This window comes from Oxyura jamaicensis, chromosome 4, assembly GCF_011077185.1.
Source record: "Oxyura jamaicensis isolate SHBP4307 breed ruddy duck chromosome 4, BPBGC_Ojam_1.0, whole genome shotgun sequence".
In the NCBI taxonomy this organism is placed as follows: Eukaryota; Metazoa; Chordata; class Aves; order Anseriformes; family Anatidae; genus Oxyura; species Oxyura jamaicensis.
In genome coordinates, this window is record NC_048896.1 from 10779159 (window position 1) to 10799921 (window position 20763).

Genomic DNA, 20763 nt, shown 5'->3' on the forward strand with positions numbered 1-20763 from the left:
AAAATAATAATAATAATAATCTTAATCCTCCGTAATAGTCATGAAGCTGTAAATGGCACTAGGGAAAACGTAGTCACAGTGCTGCAATCGTCAATTCAGACCATAAAGGACAAAAAAAGTTATACTTCATTTTCCTCAGGAATTACTTACAGTCATTTTAAAGTCAGTACACTCTAGCTAAGTAACTAAAACCACTAGCTATCTATATGAAAAGAGTAACTAAATTATAGGCATTTCTTTATTCCACCATAGACTGACATGTACTGACAAGACAGTTTGTTTGCTTTTATTGTTCAAAAGCCCCAAAGCCTTTACTGTCTGCTTCTCCACTTGTCTTAAATGTTTGATTAAGCACTGTGAGAATTGTCAGTATTGATAAACTTCTTTCCAGTACATTAAGCACTCTAATCCTTTACATTCCTACTCTATCTCCATTGCCAAGTCAGCCAGCTTCCTTAGCACTTGATTTTGGGCCAGTATTTGCATTAGAAATGGGCTATAAATAAAAATGAATGAAATAGCAGGAAAAATTGTTTTTGTGCATCTGAAAAATTCTGACAGAAACCATACGCAAAGGGCTCTGCTTGTTCTGTAATCACAGGAATGAATTATTTCATGCTATCCAGTACACTAATTAAAACGGGTAATTAAACTCAGCACTTTTTTTCCCCTCATTTTCTAAAAATCTTAATTTTGATAAGTGGCAACGCTATTTATCCTTCCTTCATGAGCATGAACCAAGCAGAAGTCTTCTGGTGTCTGTAGTGTGTGTTGGATTAGAGAGAGTGTTTATTGTGATAATTTAATAGCAGGAGATTCAAATCAGGAAGTTCAGAGCTCGGTATGAACTCCTGTCATTTTTTTAAAAACAGTTAGGGCAGCATTTTGGTTTTATTTTTTATCACATTCCTTTCTCCCTACTGTTCTAACACTGAAATTTATCTCTTAGGATGTGTCAAAAGCTATTATCAATGCGTAAGATATTTAATTTAGAATAAAATATTGCGCCATTTGAGTACATTTCACTTTATTTCCACTTTGTCTTTGAATTTCTCTTGGTTGAACTCTGAGAACAGGAGCACATTTCAGGGCAGCAGGGACATGCTGTAAATGATGTACATTTATCTCAGTATTACACATACATAACTAAATTTGGAATTTGTTTCAATACAAATAATCAGGACAACAATGTGAGCTATATAGCTGTGTTAGCTAACAAAGTTTGTGTGGCATATTTGTGAACATTTCCCAAATTCAGAATTGCGTGACTTCATCAGAACAAGTAATTCTGATTATCATTTGTGTCTGGCCATACTGTGAGCGATGTGAAGCAGCGCGGTTCTGTTGTCCTTGCTGGTGCTTCACTGATTTCCACTGGCTAAGGATTTGTTAATATCTGTAGGACACTAACAGAAAACCTTAATACCTCCTCTTCTATATTTTGTGAATGTAAAACTTCTGTAAACTTAAGTAAGCAATTTGTATTCAAAACGTGTTTAGTATTTCAACATTATAATCAATTTGGAAAATAGTTTACACTCACACAAGCTTAACCTGCCTGTTTAACTTGTCACAACTCCTACAGAACCATGCCATTTCTAAATAAGTCCTGGTGCACTTCTATTTGTTCTTAGCAAAGGCTGACCAAGTTCAGCACATCATCTCCATGTTTCTCTCTCTAAAAGATGATTTGGGAATGCCACATGCAACACGGTGAACAACAGTGGTTAGCCAGGGCAAAAGTGTAAATAGCAGATCCCAGCCCTGTAATCTTTACATGGATGTTTCTAAGGACCACAGTAGGTATTTTGCCAGAGTGAAGGCAGGAAGATCAGGCGCCACAGTGTGATTTTATATGAAAATGAAGTGGATGAGATACTTCTATCAGGCTCATTTAAAATAAAATAGGAGGGCTACCTTTTGTCTGCACTGCTAATAAGAAAAATATGCTCGAATAGAAGGTAATCATAATAAGGTATGTCCCCATTTTCTCAATTTTACCCAGTTTTCTTTGATATGATTATGGATTTCAGATATAAATGCTATTTCTTCGGGGTGGATTTATAAATTCTAGAGATATAGATCCTTCTAGTACATATATAAGAATTAACCATTTATACATAGGGGAAGAGAAAGGGTAGAGAGACATACAGAAAACAGACCGTGTAGCAAGGAACATTGTGTCTGCAGCATTCTTCATAAATAACTTGAATCACACAGAATTGCTAGAGATTATTTTAATGGCTCGACCCTTATGCTGTTATGGTAATTATAGAAAGAGTTTTAAGCCCCTCCACCAGGGAAATTATGCATTGAAATAGTGAAATTTTGTAATGAATTTCAATTGTTATTCAAAATTCTTTATCAGAACTTCGGGGATTAATAGTGCCAGTACTTTTTTTCTTCTGAAGAACCATAAACAGTGCTTAAAAAAAAAACAGCAGAAAACATGCAGTACATCTAAAATTGATGCAACTCTATTGATTTCAGTGAAATGGTGCTGATTTCCCCCGAATGAATTCCTATCTCATCTTTTCTACATGTGGGAGAAAACTATTTTAGCATGAAAGTATCCTGGATATGTAGGGAGGTGCTTTAGGACAGTTAAGGCCATTTAAGTCCACTGTTTGCCTGCTGGGTTAGGGAATCAGTTAAGGTTACACATGTCCGAAGATCATCAGCCTGGCCTTTCTTTGCGGAAATTCTTTCCAGGAAGAATTTATGAAGTTAGCAGCTTTCCCTCTGATTTCTGCACATCCAGCAGTTAGGTCAGAGCAGCAGCAGGTACCTGAGCTTAAACTCATGGTGTTTTGTACCTCTGCACTGACTTCAGTCTGGACAATCACAGACAGATCTTTGGCAACTCATGGTGATTCACCATGCCACAGTACATTTTCTGGTTTGGAGTGAGGTATTGAGCAAGTTTACACAGTCATTTTGGCCTTTTTATTTTCTGCAGCAGGGCTGATGAAGTAGAATTAATGACTACCACCTCTGCTTTTGCTGCAGAGTAGCTGCTCCATCAGAATGGAGCTTGCACTCACTACATTCAACAGCAAAGACTTTACTCCCTTAATTGTATTTACTTATTTGTCAATGAGTACCTAACTCTGCAACACATCCTATTAATTTCAAGTTAGAAACTCACATAGTGGTACTTACCACATGAGGATATAACCTGACTCTGCAAAGGCTAAATATATAGAAAGAAAAGGTCTGTTTATAGAGCAATAAAGCTATCATGAAAGGTGCTCCTGTGAATGATCTGATTGTAGGAGTAGATACTGCACAGTTGAGAGAGAGAAAGGGTTTGTTCGCGTATAGGACGGTACCTTTTAGTTCTCTGTAAATTGACTTTGCAACTTAATGTTCACTTGCTGCCTCTTGTAGACAAGTCCTGAGATAACTGTTCATATTAAAAAAGCTTTATTTCTTTAACAGGAATCTTATGTCTCTCTGAAGCAGTACATTAAAGACAGATTAGGGGAAACCCCTCTAAAAGCTGCCAAACAGATGTAAACAAAAATGCCAGGGTATTTTATACACATGAGAATAATGATACAAGACTTTTCCAAGTACGATAACATCACTCCTTGTATCACACTAAATTAATAACATCTCTCAAGCACCTGCCTAAACCAGAAGTCTTTCCAAGAGACTAAGCATAACCTCTCTCATTAAATCAGCATTCAGAGGGCTAACTAGCAGATGCTGCTGACATGAACCCAAATGTAATCTCTTTAACCTTGTCCTGTGGGGAGCAGACAAGTCATGACCGAGTAATTCCAACTAAATTAGATTTTATGTGAAAGTGTATAATCTAAATTAAATTTGATTAAAATGATTCACTGATTTGTGTTTGCTTTTAAAGGCTCTAATGTAGCCAAGGTGACCAGTTTTCAGTAATCTATGTAATGAGATCAATTTACTTTTACATGATTGGATCAAGATTTTTTTATCCAGTAGATTTTTCTATATTAATCATATTTCTCTTGAATATCTCTGGATAGATTAGGTGTTTTCTATTCAGACAGAGGCTCATTGTGATTCAATTTTCATCATGTTAATGAAGAAAATGGAGAAATCTAACTGTGTGGTGAATATAAAGACGTGATGTAAAATATCAAGAAGTAATTGCAAGGAGAGAATCATCAGGTCATCAGCTGATCAGAGGACAACATCAAATACAAAAGGTTGAATGAGACGGGTGAATCAGAAAGGGCTAGGGGAGAGATTTTTTCTGTTTTCCTATCCCCAAGACCCTGTTTAGTGGGAGGTTTTGCTCAACATAGACTCACTACAGCAATGGGAGTGGAATTCTGCAGCTGCCTGCTTGGGTAGTAATACATTTCCTGGGCTTAACCCCTTCACATCCTCTTCACATCCTGGGAACTTACACAAGTGGGGTGAATCTTGGTCACTGACTTTATTACATTTAAAATCTCAATTGAATACAGTGAGTACTAGTTAGTGGCTGTACTAGCAACACTTATCACAGTCTACAGTCACCAAAAAACATATAGGTACTGATTGCATTTTATTAAATTAACATGATAATTTTATTTAGTATATAAAGTCAGGGGACGTAACTGAATGTAACTGTTTAAATTTCAAAGGGAAGAACAACACTGACTATATGCAAAAATTTTTGTAATCTATGAAAAGCAGCAGCTATGACCACTTTTTCAGACACTGTTTCTCCTATGACGGCTCCAATTTTTTTCTTGGATATCATATATTTCCACATGTTTGGAGGCTCTGCTACAGATCCACAGCCCTACAGTAAACAGCAAGGCTCTAGGTAATTTTTAGAGACATATATTTAATAGATCTGTAACTGTGCCTAGTTATGATAGTAAGAAAAATCTTGAGGTTTGTGCTAAGTTTTACACATATTAAAAAGTTGTAATTCAATGTGTGGAACTTAAACATTAGTGAAGTCATTGGAGCCACTCTGATTTTGAAGGTGAGATATAAAAGCTCTTTGGGGAGTGAGGAAACAAGATCAGATGAGTGTTTTTCCAAGGAAGCATTGAGAAAGAGAATATCATCAAAATTTTGTGTATCACAAATGCTTTTTCACTGGATCTACACCAAAATGTAACAAAAGTAATGAAAAGAGAACCTGTAGGTCCTAAAAGCAAACATGTAACTTTTGCACCAGACTACTAATTTCAATTACATTCGTTCAAATTCAAACTACGGGTTTATTTTGGGGAAGTTTGTGACCAGCAAAAATTCAGTCCTTTGCAGAACTGCCTTAAACAATTACTAGTCATTGTTACTGTAAAGAATAGCTCCTTAGTTTTCATATCTAAAAGATTGAACCCTTCACCATGATTAATAAAGTCTGGTTGTTATCTACTTTTGTCATAAAACTTGATATACAAAAGAAACAGTCTGAAAAAAAAAACAAATGTAAAATGCTTGCATGAACAATTGTACTGACACTGGTAATTAAAAGACTTAAGTTATTAGTCTTTAAGAAGAAAAAAGAAGAAACAAACAAGTATAATTTGGTGGATTAATTTTATGTTCTGTTCTATTTAATCAAACTATACCTTTTAGTGAAAATGACAAATCTGAGTTGTCAGGCTATGGTTGATAAGAAAGATAAAGGTCATATATTTTAATGTCATAGAAGGTCTTATTAAAGGAACCCTAATTACATTAGGTATCCATGAAACATTAATTAAATACTGTCTGAAATAATTAGGTCTAAGATACTGATGGTTTAATTAAACTCAGTTTTTTATTTTATAAGAAAACTACAGGTCCAGTATCAGTCTGTTGGCAGGATAATTGATAACGTGTCAGAAGAGCAAAATAGTGACCTTGACCAGCCACATTGGAAGGACAATATGGTGAGCAGGTTGTCCTGCTAGCCACACCTTGGGGGGATAAAAACACACGGTGTGATGGATTTATTTAAAAACATACAGAAGGCAGAAGAATAAGAAATAGAAAGTTTGGGACTCAAGTTCTCAACTTGTATAAAATATCACAGCATGTCAGATGGCAGATCCTAACCTTTTAGCCTTGCTGACATTCTTTGCAAATTTTGGTGAAGATTCTTCGTCTTATCAAGTAGAAGGACTTCTACAACATACAGAAGATGCACACCTAAAAGCCTCGTTTTACATGTCTAACACATGCCCCCCAAAGTTGCAAACCCTTCTCCTGTTCCCTTATATGAGGAAAAAATAACTGTATAAACAAGCTAATGATTCCATTGCATTCAGGAGGTCCTGACAACTACATGGTTATGTTATATATATGTAGATAATGCATAGCTGGTCGCAGATCAAGTGGAAAAGTGCTTTCCTGATCTTTTAGAATGAAATGCCATCCCTTATCTAAATGAAGCTCTTACAGAAAACAATATCTGAGATTATCTGAAAAATTAGTACTGGGAAGGCAAGAAATATATATGGTAAATTTGTGCATGGACTAAGGCTGTGATGGCATTTTGAGGAAAAGAGCCTCTTCCTTTCTCTGCCATGACTGGGAACATAGTCTATACGGCATTACAGAGAGGGACTCTGTGTCTTGCTTCTGAACACCCATCTCCAATAGTAAGAGAGACCTGAGCTCTTCTCTTTGATTTGCCAAGCTGGTGGGCTATCTCAGACAGGCAAACCTTCACACTTCAGCCTTTCCTCTTATAAAATGCAAAGGAACATCACCATTTGCTTCTTAATTGTAAGGAGGACTTCGTAATGTCTGTAAGGGATACTTCAGCAGAATTATTATAGAAATACATCATCAATCAGAGGCAGTCTCATGCCTGCAGTGAAGAACCAACTTCTTTAAGACCAGCAATCACCAAGAGTTACAAAGATAGTTTAAACAACATCATTTCTAGTTAGGGACACTGTCTAAATAAGAACAATGTTCCAATATATAGCCTGGACAACTAACACTGGTGACATGTAGGGTACCAGATAAAAAGAACAGGATAATTAAAATTTATAATTAAAACTCACATGCCTCCTAAACTTCACTTTCCACACTGAGGACTTCTTAGTTTTGAAAGGGAACATACTTGTCACTATACAAGTAAAGAGATCTAAAAAGATAAAATATCAGACTAGAAACCTCTTCTAATTTGTATCATACAGAGTAAAGCTGAACCAACAAAGGAACAACTATCTTACCATCTTGATAAATTTTTATCAATTCTAGTGTCCACTAAAATCAGAAGACCATTGAAGAGATTATTATTTCAACATCAGTAACTCAACTTTCAACATCAATAATTCAACTTTCCACTCCTTTAAGGCCAGGTACTTAGGAATAATTGTTCAAAGAACCAAAATTTCATCACAACTATAACTTTTTTTCTGACTGCAGTCATCATTATTATGGCACCTGATGAATGCCCATATTTTACAACAGATATGTGAATAGTTTCAAAGCGCTAAGGAAATGCTAAGATATTGACTCAATAACTAGTCCATTTCTTAATTAATTTCAAAAAGATAGCTTTACAATAAATATAGCAATTGAATTGTCAGTTGAACACCTGTACAAAGGCAGAATGTTTTGTATATTGTGTATGAAAAACGCGACAGTTGTACCGGGCACTGTACCTTTCTGTTTAATGCTGCTTTCATGTCTTTCTCAAGATGTTCATTAAACATTTCTCTTAGTCTTTCTCAGTCTTGAATCTCCTTTCGTTAAAGATGAAGACTGAAATAAAAGAAAGTCAATTTTTAAAATTAAATGGAATTGTTGTTTTGTTTGTTTTTTAAAGAAAGCTTTGTTCAAGTCATTCAAAAGACAAAAATGGAGTTTAAAATTTCATTCTTTTCCTCTGCAAATTCTGGATTACATTTATTCCTAAATTATGATGTAAAATAGTCCTACATATTACGCTACCTACTTGCTTGTGCCATCTGTGTAATGCTGTCTGTACAGAAATCTGTAACCCCTCCAGGTAGAAGTATACTATTTTAATGAAGTTTTTCATTAAATTCTCTTCCTTTGATAGGTACTGTTATAGTAACTAGTATAACAATGGTACAGATTAGCATCTCTGTAATGTTTCCAAACTATTAAAACTATAAACATACTAGGTACCAATGAGAAATGTAGAAAGAACATTTTTCTTATTAGTACACCATTCAAAAAAACTCCGTCATCACCCCAGTATCAGAGTACGGGTATAAAAATGACATTTTTTTATTCCCAAAGTTTTAATTTCCACTTAAATTGCCTTTTCAGATGTTTTTGAGATCTGAAACACAGAGATCTTGAATGTATTTGACAGGAATATAATTGTGTAAATACCTCTCAATAAGCATTACATGTCTACCATGTCTACCAAAGAGGCTGCAATCTTAAGCACGTACACCCACACGTATATTAAAGGTATTTAAAGGCCATTGTTTGTCTGCAGACAGGACACAGACAAAGCTGACAGAGGCACTGAAGAGAGTCCAGGATTTGGGACAAAGAAGCAAGCAGATGAATTAATGTGAAACTGATAATATTGCATCAAACACAACCCTGTTAGATAGAACTTTGTTAGAATACATAGATATTCTATCCAGAAGGGTATCCCACATCTCAGTTTTATTCGTTTGGTGCCTAATGCCAGTATTAGTACAGTACCCATTCTGGTATGTACGATCTTTTTCCATACTCAGTAGTATCTTTGGTTCATGAACACTGCTTCTCAAATCACAAGTTAGAATCAATACTTTTGAGTTCTTCCTTTTATCTGTTGCCTTTGTAAATGCCTACCTTTTTCTCTGACCATGAAGAAAAAAAAAACAAACCTAAGTATTTTAAGTAAGGAATATTAAAGGTGCTGCAAGGTTAAGGCATTAATTAATTTGTTATACAAGGTGGTGGGCCAGATCCTGCTCTCCTAATCTAGCCAAAATATTGGCTGCAATGGAAATTTTGTTTCAGTTACCCAACAGGATCAAGTACTATATACAGTACCATCCCTTTACATCATTATAGTAATCACATCGTTTAGAGAAATGATTTCTCTTAATTCTTTTCAAAGTTAAATTGTCAACAAATTAGATGGAGAATAAAAGGAAAAACAGCTGCTTGTGTTTTACCTGTTTTTCCACCTGTTAACTGAAATGCATGAATAAACTGAATAGTTTTGTGGAATCCTTAGATTTCCTGAAAATGGCATAGAGAATATTAGCTTCCATTCAAAGATACATGGGTGACTGAGTTTATATAAGCTAAATTACAATTGCCCCATACGCATAATAAAATTATATTGGACTGTGAAGACAAGGAGTTTTTTAAAAAATGTTTAAAAAGCTTTTAGTACTATAAGTCCAGATAGAAACAAGCTTGTACATAAACAATAACACATCTGTTACTTGAAAATTCATAAACTGTGCACATATTTGCTACAATTTTTCACAAATATTTCCAAATATTGCTTTTTGACATTAAAAGCAATGCAGATCCAGTATGATTTTCTTTATGTGAGCAAAGATGTTCTGCTAGAGATGTCTCAGGGCATGCAGCTATCCACAAAACTGTAAAAGTCCGCAAAACAACCTAGCAGAAGCAGATCTACAATTAACAAATCTGACAAGGCAGTTGCTGGATCTTTACTTATTTTTACATTACAAGCACTTACCTGATGTCTCGTGCAATATGCTATAAAGATATTTCCTAAAAGATTTTGGCAAATGAATTATGTAGCTGAAATGTAATAACGAAGGTAGAAATTTGTCCTGTTATCAGTCTCACACATTCAAGCAGAAACCCAGTGCAGCACAGTAGATAGAACTATAAGCTCTGGGATCTTCTCATTCAACCAAGATTGCTTCATACAAAAGTTGACAATACACTACTGAAAGCCATTGTTGATATTCAACATTTTTTAAATAGCTGAACAGAATAGACAATAAGGCATGAAGGAAAACTTGGATAGGAGGCTGGCCTGGAGTCTGGGTTCAGAAAGGAAAAAACATTAAAAATGGACAATATATATGTGATTCTCATTTTTAATTGCCCTGTAAATGGCAATTAACTTATCTTTACCATGCTGAAATTCCACTCCTTTTACAGGAAGAACAAAATACAAACCATATTTTTTTTCATCTATTAAAGTCTAGGTACAGTTTAAAATACTGGCACTGAGACATATGCTTCCATGGTTCACAAACACCATTCGCTAATGTAAATTAAGGAATTTGCAAAATCACTGAAAGATCCTCCCATTAATTGTTAGAGACTCGTCTGCCCAGGCTGAGGAGATTATACATTTCAATCATTACATCAGAAAAAGGATTCATCTGAAATATTTTTTTAAAATCTGAAAAACATATACATATATATATTTATATTATCTCCTACTCCTCTATTTCCTCAATTAAAGGAGATCATACCTCTATGTCTATTACAGTCCTTGAATAATTTTACAAAACTTTAGAGACATTGGGGATCATGGTTTATTCAATCAGCTGTTTGTATTGTGTTTGTCTAAGGTTTTGGTGCTTTAGGGTAAAATTCCCTGTTATAGCCCCTATAACTCTGAAATCTGAAAGACTACAAGCAGATGTGTTCTTTCCTAAAGACATGTCTGGAATATCCTGTGCAGAACACTATGCTTAGCAGCTGCTAAAGGACACATGAGTTTAAATGATTTAATTTCTGGGTAATGTAGATATTCCAGAAAAACTTTTTACTTTACTTTTTACTCTGTGGCTCACATGTATGCTTGTCTCCGGTTCTGCTTTGGATTTCATTGTGTTCTGCTTCATCCATGCTGTTTTCAGCCTGTCTCTGTCCATTTTTTAATGGACAACATTGTCAGATTATTTCAAGCCAAACCGAGCAGTTAATGATGTATGTTGGTAGAGTAATTTAGCAGGGATTTTTGTTAAAACCTGTTGCACTATACACAAACTCTAGTCTTACATTTAGACTGTGAAAGGTAACTGCACTTTACAGTTCATCTTTCTCTTTTGTTTTCATCTAATCTTACAAGGTTTACTGCTACAATCTAGACATTACCTAGGATACTTAGACTTCCTTGAAGAAAGGACATTGCTTGCTCTGTCTATATTATATCTGAGCTGCTTGTTCCAGGAAAAGTCTGAAAGCCAAGGTGGGTCCAACTGGGCACCAAGCCTGCACATCGTCCTCTTTGTCAGTCTGAATTCAGCTTGAATTCGGGTTGCTTACAAATATGGGCTGTTCCTGCAGCAAAACTCTTCCAGAGCCATCTTATTTGCCACTGAGTGTGACTAATACAAGGACTGATCAACTGATGATTCTGAGCAGAATGCCAGGCAGCAGGGAAGAGTAGGCTTGAGTAAGTTTTTAAAGGACCATCAGCTATGATCCTCTTAAAATGCTTCCCCTAAAGGCAAGGACCAGCTGATGAATACTTTGCTCTCCTGCAAAGTCCAATGGACACAACCCTTCAATTTATGAGTCACATTCAAAGGTGACAGTCCTAGAAGACATTCCCTGTTTTAGCTGTATTTGACAAATTGCCTATCCTGACATGTATTCAATTTAAGCCACTGTAGTTCAAAGTCCATTGTATGAACGTTGTATAAACTAGAAGGTTTGCACACAGAAGCTGTGAATAGAAGTGGTCAAATCACTTTGTCAAGCACAGAAAGCCAACAGAAGCACTGAGTGGGAATTACACCTATAGGGCCTTACATCTCTACAGCTGGAAGTGTCTCATAAACTCACCTGCTAGATTCTTGCATGTTAGAATTTTAAAACTAAGAACCCAGAACAGATAAAATTGCACTGATCTTTGTAAAGCTAACACATTCGAAACTATCAAATCCTGCAAGGTGTCTAGACTACCATGAGAAGTATTTTCTAAGTTAAAAAAGAAAACAAATGCATTTTTTTTTTACATCAGAAAGAAACCAAACACAAGCACAGTATGTTTTGCTTTACAACTGGCTTTCAAGTCTAAGTCACACAAAGGTACGTATAAATTAATTTAAGCTTTCTAGTTCCATTGATTTCAATTAACTTATCTCACTGATGTCAGCGGAGATGTTCATGTGCTTGCGAGAAGCCTCCAGGATTGCCACTAGGAATATGATGTGTATTGAGCACTATTGCCTTTCCCCTTGTTCCTATGACATTACTATAACAACTTCTAGCAAGAAACCTAAACACAACATGTCAATATATAATTTATATTATTACATGCCTTTCTTCCTTCTTGTCACTTAAAATTATTCCTTTTTATGGAGATTTGTGATCTAAACAATTACATAAATGTCTGCATTTCTCCAGGGCACGAAACACTAACTGGCTGGGGCAAGAACTATTTTTTGAAATATCGCTCATATGGAAACTGAGTTCTAAATGCACTACGTGCTGCACTCCAAAGGTATGTGAGAAGAAATCAGAATATGAACCTGGGCTCTTTTCCTGTCTTAACCAAAGTGATGAATCACAGCACACCTCAGCTTTCGCAAAAGGCAGAATATTTGAATAAGGAATGGAAACCACCACTTGTTTTCCAGGTCAGATTCCTCCTGTGTTATTGCATAGATGTTATAGATACACTGTCTAAAATTTGTCTGTTCTTAAAAGAATAAGAAATTCTGTGTCTCAAACCCCCAGTGTTTCACACTGGAATTCTAAAATTGTCAGTAATAATTCTGTAAATTATGTCTACAAGAAAATTGCAGTTTTATCCTTCTGAAGGGAAGGATTATTTTACTTCATAGTTCAGTGTTCATCTCTGAAAATAACTTACTGGGTTGCTCTTGGCAAATTCACAAGCTGCAGTTGTCAGGACTATCATAAAGTTGTATGCAACATCAATTTAACGATAACATTACACTGGTTTTCTCTCTAGTCTTGCATGGAGCCTGTGAATTTGTGGGAAAGAGATATTCAATACCAATGTATTCATGAACAATGAAGAAAATGACAGATCTGTGTTCTGAGGATATAACATACACCTTGTCCACATTTCATTTGGATCCTTTCAAACAACTGCCAATCCTGCTTCCAGATAAGCATAGAACATTACATGTATTCAGTAACTGTTTAAATTATTTTAAAGTTTTAGGTTACCACTTTAATTGCAAAGTCTTAATTTTCCTCTCTTACTAAAGCCCTGATTTGAATTCTTCTCTCATTGTTATAATTTTCTGTGATATAAGCCTGCTATAATTTAGCACTCAACTGCATTGAATCCTATTATGAAGTCTCATCTTATATCACACACAGTATATCTGAGTATAACACACAAAATGCTTAGCTTGTAAGGACAGGGAGCTTGTCATCTCTTCAATTTGATCACCACTGTGAAATTTGGGATAAAAAAAGTTGGACCATAATGGCAAGATAATGCAAAATATCCAGATTTTTTTAAATGAGTGACACACTATGCATTTCAGAGATAGAGATATGTGTGACCTTCACAGAAGTTAATTAAATATAGCGAAAAGCAGTCTGATTTTTTTTTTTTTTTTTTTTTTTTTTTTTTCTCTCTCTAAGAAGCTTGTATTTCAAATGTCCCTGACCCTAACTAATAGACGGGACAGTCCAATATGTCTGCTATTCCCCATACTCTTGAATAATTTCCCACTAGAGATCATCAGAGTGAGGATGCCCTCTGTCGCTCAGATTTTTACAGGTTTAGAGGAAATTGTCTTTTGCTAGTCCACGCATGACATTACATTTTGTCTGTTTCCAAGACATCCTGGTTAGATCTTAAGTGGGATGCTTGTGTTGCCCTTGAAATACTATCTAATAATTTATTCCCCTAATGCCACAATCTTAAATTAGTAGTAAAAAGTATAAAGACTTTGGTTTACTGCATTCAGAATAACTGTTAGACGTAACGTAATGCACAGACCAACATTTTTTGTCTCCTTGGTGGAGTAACAGTAACTACAAGAAATCACAGACTGAAAATCCAGTTGATATCTTACAGTAATATTAAATAAATGGTTATGAATAAGCTAATAAATCAATGTTTGCTATGCAGTCTTTTTCAAACTTGAGGCAAATTATTTCTTGTACATTAATTGCTTATGAAGTATGCAACAGCTAAAATAAGTTACTTGAAATGGCACAGACCTATATGAAAGAAGGAAACTCTTAGAGTTGGATGGGGGAATAACTTTTTCATTCTACAAAGTGTTTCAGTATTTTCCCAGATTTCACATTCTAGACTGAGGTAGAACAAATAATAAATGCCTACCTCAACCCCCTAAAAAACCTAGAGAGCAAACAACAGCAAGAAAAAATAAACCACTCAAGAACTTTGAAGCCTGCAGCAAAAGCAGCACTGGTATTAGGGCGCTTACCGATGCTATCTGAGACCTGGTTCACATCCTTGTTTTCCTAGCCTGTTGCACAGCAGCTGAGTACCATACGCACCATGCTTCTAGATGGTCTGAGACAGCATCCTTTTGTCTTCCTTATTGGACCTCTTCTACTTTGCAAACTAATTAAAAATTATTTCCATAAGAACTAGAACACAGATTCACTACAGCTCAAGAGAATGATCTAAGCATGGCATCAAAGACTCTGCACAAAAAGACTGTATAATTATTTATACCTATAAATACTTTATACTTCTATTTTGGAAATCATATTTATAAAAACAATTACAAATACATTTTAGTTGAGGAAAGTTAGGAAATGCTAACAATAAGGGGCTAAATACTGCCACTTACATAGAGGCACATTTTTTTCTAGCACAGTTATGGAGCATTAAGATGTGGAGGTGGACTTTGGGGAAAAGATGCAATAAACAGTGGAGTCTTTTTTTTTTTTTCAATAATTTTTCATAAAAATATCTACAGAAAGGCCAAGTTACCAGTGTTGGATGTTACAATGTATTTGATTAATTTTTTCTTTTTTTAATATAAAATTGTCAGATAATCTTGTCCTGCAAAAATACTACATTTTAAAATTCACCGTAGAGCTGTCAGGCACCCACAGCGTCTCAGAGCTAGAGCTGGTACTGAGCTTGTGCTCCTTGTCAAAATTTAATGAGACGACCAGTTCTAAAATAATTGAATTTTCATATCAGAGCGAGCCAGGATTATTCAGACAATAAAAATGCTGAGTCCTGTACTGTTACTGGCAAATACCTTTTGCTTTGCTCATGAAATCAGTATGTAAATGTTCAGGGTTTGTATTTAAGGCATCTTATGCATTTAGAGTTGTAGTACTAGCAATAATTTCAAATGGTGCCGTTGATAAGTAGCTGGGTGGTTTTTTTTTTATAATGTTCAAACTGTAATTTGTTTGGTGAATCAGGATAAGCACTTGGTTTATATTTTATATAAATGTTAATGCAGTTGCAGTTTAATTATGTTTCTTAACTTTTAACATTTCAAAAGTAGAATTTGAAGAAGACCACTCCATCAGATTGTCTTGCTTTCATGGAATACTTGCATGAGTACAGCCCCACTGACTTAGGACTTTAAAAAGTAGAGCTGTCCAGAAAGTTAGTGCCTGCTACAGGCCAGGAGTATATCCAGTGCTCTCTATATTCCTCAGCTTGCAGGTTGAAAAGTCAGAGAAAAAAAGGTCCCCATCAAAAGTAAAAAGGAATTTTAAAACAAAACAAAACAACAATAAAGGTATAGGATAGTTTAGATGACTTAAATAAAAGTTTCAAGCAAAAATAAAACATACCTCAGCAATACAGTAATTGCTACTACAGAAATGGTGAATGGAAACGATTAAATGGATTGTAATTACAATACATTGTAAAGCTGTTACTGACAACTATTTATTTTACTGTATTCCAGAGGTTACTATGTAATGTGAAGTATAAAACTGTAGGAATAAGGGTATCTAAAGTTTTCAGACAGGCCAGATGTCTCTGAGTATTTTAGCAAGAGGAGTTTATCATTCAGTAAAACTGTTCAGTTTTACTGAATTGTAAAACACATATTTGGCCAACTAAAATTCACGTGGAAGAGCTACTGAAGATCTCATAGTATGTAAATGCCTCTGATCTATTATCACATCATACTTTCTAGTACATATTTTCCTATGATGCACACCAACCCATCATCATTATTTAAAGCAGAATTATTTAGCTGCACACATTTTGTTTCCCTGACCAGCTCACCTAGTTTAACAGATGTTCGCATGTAGCTGCCCAATGCACTGCAAAAATCTATAAAAGAGGGAGGAGTACAGAAAATACATTGCCAAGCTCAAAAGAGTTTGTGAAGTAAATTCCAGTGTACAATAAAAGATGAAATGGGGAAAAAAAAAATAATCCTCTACGGTTGTTGTCCTGCATCCTTCCATTAGTTAGGGAGGAGACTGCATTGCTTGATGGGAGATGTAGTTCAGTCCTGAATGTCAAAATTGAACGGCGTAGAAACGTAGGAAAGATGCAATGTAAATAATAAGAATCTAGCTGTTTGCTGTGAAGAATCTACCTAATAATATGAATCTATCAGTGTTGTTGTTTTTACTAACGAGGCATCACTACACCTTCTACTCACCTTTTGCATTTACATGGGATTAACTTCCCTTAAAAGCGATTCTGTAATAAGATATCATTTATATGTACACTTACGACCTTACCGTGCTTCCAGTGAAAAAAAATGCTCATTTATATGTATCAACTGCAATATGCATTTTGTCCCATGATGGGAAAAAAAGGCAAAGAGTCACTAATATGGTCTTTTAGCCCTAAAAGACTTTAATATCCCTTTTCCTTATCTTAGATCAACTTTATTATAATACAGTAATTACATAGAAAAAAAGTAATGATCCTAATGTCAGCCACATTTAACCTCCTTTGATCTCCCAGGATTCTTTGCACTAGGGGCTCAAGGAAAGGCCTTCTCTGACTTCTTGATAACTGAATGAGTGATTATCCTCCTTGTTAATGGGCAATGATATAGGAAACTCTTCCATATGTACCGAATATTCATGAGGGGCTGCACAAGCTGAGATAAGACTATAAGATGCCACAAGCAATCACTTATAAGAACACTAGGAAAAATATTCACACTCGGGGACACTGCTAGACTTGGGGTTTCTGTGCTGAGGGTAAGGGAGGGAGGAAGGGAGGAGGGCAGCTCTACTGCCGTCTCCCTGACAGTGTAATTTGGAGAGAGGACCTGCTTCCATCGGCATTTCTATGACTGACTTTTACTAGTCAAGGGCATATAGCAACATGAACACCTTCCCTACCATGTCAGAATGAGAGTTACTTTCACCTGTTATCTTAGCTCTGAACATGCACAACCAAGACAAAGCACAGACATTGCTGAAGACAAAAACAAAACCAATTAAAACCTGTTTAATTTCTAACTGCAACATATCCTACCAAAAAGAGGCTCCAAAGCTGAGGGTTGTGACTGTTCTCCCCTGATGATTCTACTGGCTTCCCCAAAAAACAATGCAAAGACAAACCAATGAAACCAAAAAAAACGATTTGAATCTTTGATTTTTTTTCCCAATCTAAAGCTAAATCTGAACTGATGACCTGAAGTTAGTTCTGTTGAACTCATACCAGACCTAAACCAAAACAACTTCAATCACAGAAAATTCTGAAATTAACTGAAAGATGCATTGGTTTGACTTTTCAGCATTTAGAGATTGGTGGAAATTGATGAGGAACTTCAAGCGGACAGGCAAAGCAATCTATTTGCACAGTGTAAACCTGAAGCCCAGATAAAAATGCATACTTATCAAACTGAGAGACCCCTGCCTTTGCATCTGAAAGTTACCGTGAGAGAACCTGCCTGTTGCAGAGAACTGAATGGGCCGTAGTTGCTCCATCTGCATGCTTTACAGTTTATAAGCATCTTTCTTCTAGCACTGCCAACAGGAGCGAACCACAAGTACAGAAATCTTACACCCATTTTTGTGCATCATGGAGATATTCAGACTAGTATGATGCTGTGGTTCAGAGATACATATACATGTTGGGGCAAGGAAGATGCTGAGGATTTATCAGTATACCAACAGTGCACAACCTGGGCTTAACATTGCATCTGTTAAAGCATTTTTGCAGAAGTTCCAACGACCCAGGTCAAGTGGAGCTGTGTTTAGGGGCTGCATACCAGTCTTCACCAGCTGTATGCACGTGAATCAGGACATGCTCGCTTTTAGTGCAATACCAAACAATATTTAGCCTTCTTTACGCATACAAAATACGTTTTATTCTTTATTTCCCCTGTACCAATAGAAACATAATTTTTGTAATTTCTAAAAAAAAAAAAAATTACTAGATTTGAAAACTCTTTTTGCAAAAACCTTTATCTGCCTCCCTTCAGAAGTGCTGCAAATCCTAACATGATTTATCGAATGTCCTTACTTCCGAAAGGCATTGTGGCTACTGAAATAATGAACTACTTGAAAGTCACATTTAATTTACTTCCAAAGAAACAAGCTAGCATTGCTCAAGGTTGCTGGGGAAACAGGAAAGCTGCTTTAGATCAGTTTGCAGCAGAGAAGACTTGCTGATATTTTGCAATTTGAACATGTTCATCATAACTTCAACAATCTCTTATTTTCAGTAACCTATTTCTGACTTTGTGTTAAATATTCATCTTCAGACCCACAGCACTGCCTTGTTTTCAGTTGTGGATTCAGATTCATAAATCTAACTTAAAGATAAGCTGTTTATCAGAATTGTGTGCATATTTTCTTCTTCTGGGGCCTGTTTAATCGAAGAATGCATCCAATTTCAGCCCTAGAGAAGCCCACAGCAGGCACAAAATCTCATTTCTTGGGTTTCTACAGTACGAAAGTTGTATGCAATTTCAGCTGATCAGACCCTTTCCAAAATCTTTTATTGGTCACTCTTAGACTTCCCTGCTTTAAAGAAAAGTTCTAATAATTTCCAGAGTTGTAAAATGAAGTTACGGCATTCACTTACTGCTCTCCTATAAAGAAAGAGAGAACTGCATTTGAAAGCAACATGCAAGTCTGTTGAATTCTGCTAATCCTTCTACTGGAGATAAATCAGAACATCTTTTTCTGTCAGTTGCAGTATACAGATATGATTTAATATGCACATGTCCTGTGCTATCGAGTTTATTCCCAACTTACTGAAAGTTACAATACTGAAACGAGGGGAGCAACAATGCCTCTCATCAGGTAGCCTGTCTTTGACAGTAAGGGAAGCTAACAGATGGAGGAATCAGCCAGCTTTTGGTATAGATAACCTGGCATAGTTCCTTTAGGTATAAAACTATGCCCTCCCTCATGCAGCTGAGTTAACCATTTATAATGAGCTTGGATTTTACCAAGTAATTGGTGAGGCTAAGATTAGCTCTCAAGCTCTGCAATGCTCAGACATATGCTTATAGCTGGAAGAACATTTTCTCACAATACTCAGTTTTGTACAAGGGATCGATTCACTAAACTGATGCCAGTCATAAGAATTTCATATATAGGAATAAATGAGTTATCTGTGCATTATTGTTCAATTATCTCCCTTTTAGAATCTCAGAATTATATCAAGCACAAATTAAGTTAAAAATGAACAAAGAAAACTATTAACCAAAATTAAAGTGCTTAAAATGATTGATGGTATTGAGTCCAGATTGCTTTCAATTAGTATCATAGGAACACAATTTAGAAAATAGCCTAAAACAAAAGATACATAATACCTAGCTCCAATGGAGTTGCAGTACATACATGACTTTTTTTTTTTTTTTTTTTTTTTTTTTTTTTTTTTTTCTCAGATACATAGCTAATAGCTGATGTATACCATCAGATAATTCTCCAGTTTTCTTGTCAATATACTTTTGGTTCAGATACTGGTAAAGAACACTACATTTTATCCCTATTGTGTTTAGTTTGTTGTGTTCATTAACTTCCCAGCTTCCCTTCATACAGTTCATGACAATGCTTTTCACATTCTATGCCTCATTACATATTTTGAGATTTTTTGTGATATTACATCACGTCTTCATTCTGTTTTGGAGTCATTATGGTTTACAGTTATAGTGGTGATGTTTCAGTTTACTGCCTTATTTTATTTCCTTAACTCCGAGTGCCATCGTTCACTAGGATAAACTGAAGAGAGGAGAAAGCAGAGAACTGTGAAAGGTTAAGGAACCAGAATGAAGAACAGAAACAAGGGGAACAGCACAATAGAAATTTGGACCATGCCCCATTTGAACACAATGTAGATAATAAATAATAGAAACAGTGAGGGATGAGCGGAAAAGTCTGTGCAATTGAGGTAAAGGGCTTGTTGCAGAAAGACTGATCTTAGAAGAGAGAGAGCTACACTTCCCAGAGGAGTCCTGCCTGTGACCTTAACAGAGGAATCCTGCTGTGCCTGGAGGGAACAAGGGCTGGGGCTCAGCAGGAAATCTCTCCTTGCTGTGGGGCATGCATGCTTCTGGCCACTGCTGGGGAAGACAGGTAGACTGGCTGCCTCCCTGAAAATGTGCCAGCGATGGGGAGTTCTGGAAAAACTGTCACATGCTGCTCAGAGTTCATTGATCGTTCTCTTGCAAATGTAAATGGTGCTGTCACCCAGCCTGGTGACAAAAGACATATTGCTGACATAATCAGCTAGAAAAGTGGCACATAAAGGGGCAGCCAAGCCAAATTTCAGAAAGAACTCCAGATACCCTTTTACTGAAATACTAACCAAAACTGGGAGTCATTCATTCATCAACTCAGGAACGAGTCACTAGAATTTACTAACTAATATTTTACAACATCATTCAAACAATTCTGTTCTGAGTATTGTAGCCTCTCCAGTGCTAAAATCCCAGAGAAGGAAGTGGGTTGTAACAGACACAGTATATTCCTATACTTTGATGCTATTCC

General features: G+C 35.9%; 1 long non-coding RNA gene across 1 annotated transcript in view; it reads right to left on the bottom strand.

Moving 5' to 3' along the window:
• Nucleotides 1-7590: 7590 nt before the first annotated feature.
• Nucleotides 7591-20763, bottom strand: part of LOC118166768 — a 50813-nt gene continuing 37640 nt past the window's right edge. Inside the window, exon 3 of the long non-coding RNA XR_004750722.1 lies at nt 7591-7692. This is a non-coding gene — a long non-coding RNA (uncharacterized LOC118166768). The remainder of the gene's footprint in view (nt 7693-20763) is intronic.